The 1,129-nt window shown below is 46.9% G+C and overlaps 1 non-coding gene across 1 annotated transcript; it reads left to right on the forward strand.

Annotated features, from left to right (window-relative positions):
• Positions 1–288: 288 nt before the first annotated feature.
• Positions 289–361, forward strand: TRNAF-GAA (transfer RNA phenylalanine (anticodon GAA)). The gene has a single exon. It is a non-coding gene; the product is annotated as a tRNA-Phe (tRNA).
• The last annotated feature ends 768 nt before the right edge of the window (positions 362–1,129 follow it).

Raw genomic sequence — 1,129 nt, forward strand, 5'->3', positions numbered from 1 at the left:
AAATGAAAGTAAAGAGCAGAGAAGAAGCTGAACACCATGCCGGAAATCCAGGAAATTGTGGAAATAGATGGCCAGCAGAGAAACAGCAATCACAACATAAAAGGAGGTTACTGACGCAAGCTTACATTGGTTTGTCAAGGGGAACTATTGCTCCTATTGTTCCTATTGCCATTACCATGCTGATGTTTGAAAATAAAAGTGTAGGCTGGGACTTTAGATCTCCTTTAAGGTCTCTGGGACCCCTTCGCCTTGCCGCCACACACCTGCTGGCTTGCTCCTTTGGAATGTGCCGAAATAGCTCAGTTGGGAGAGCGTTAGACTGAAGATCTAAAGGTCCCTGGTTCGATCCCGGGTTTCGGCATCTGTTGTAGGTTTAAGGAGAGTACACCTGTCTGTGAGCTGTTGCTTTTCTCATGAATCGGGCTAGCGTATGCTCCATGCATTGGCTTCTCACCTGTCTGTTGCTCATGACTGAACGGTGGCTTAGTCTCACTGGCAATTTAGTCGTGAATCTTGCTGCCTTTTCTCTTTTCCGGCAACATGCATAGGCATAAAAATCTCAATTCTCCATAGGCTCCTGTAACACCAACTTATAGTAGCCAACAATTGCTGAGGAAAGCACACGTCTTAAGCCGAAATAGCTCAGTTGGGAGAGCGTTAGACTGAAGATCTAAAGGTCCCTGGTTCTATTCCGGGTTTCGGCAACTGCCTGCGTTTCTTTTGGTGTAACGCTTCCCGGCAAGACTGGGCAGACCAAGACCAAGGTTTAGAAACTGGTTCAGTGCATATTAGGGTCTCGGGCACAGCAGAAAAGCAATTGTACAACTTCCCGCAGTATATGGTTTTCTCAGCCAACGTGCAAGGACATTTCCAAAATCTATTCTTCTCAATAGGACCAGGTTACACCACCACATAGCGCTGCAAAGCCTTGGGGGAAAAAAAGGCTGGCATGTTGCATTGTTGCAGCCCTCACCTGCGTTATGCCAATCAAACCAAGTGGAAGAGTCTGCTTCACAGAGGAAATGCAATGTGTCCGAAAGGAATGGCAGCGCGCAGCCGAGCAAAACAACTTATCAAATGCATTCCGGGGTGAACAAGACTTAGCCGGCTTTGAAAGATACTAAAAGTC

This window comes from Staurois parvus, unplaced genomic scaffold (genome assembly GCF_062004578.1).
Source record: "Staurois parvus isolate SC_StPar_1 unplaced genomic scaffold, SC_StPar_1.0 ptg000126l, whole genome shotgun sequence".
Classification (NCBI taxonomy): Eukaryota; Metazoa; Chordata; class Amphibia; order Anura; family Ranidae; genus Staurois; species Staurois parvus.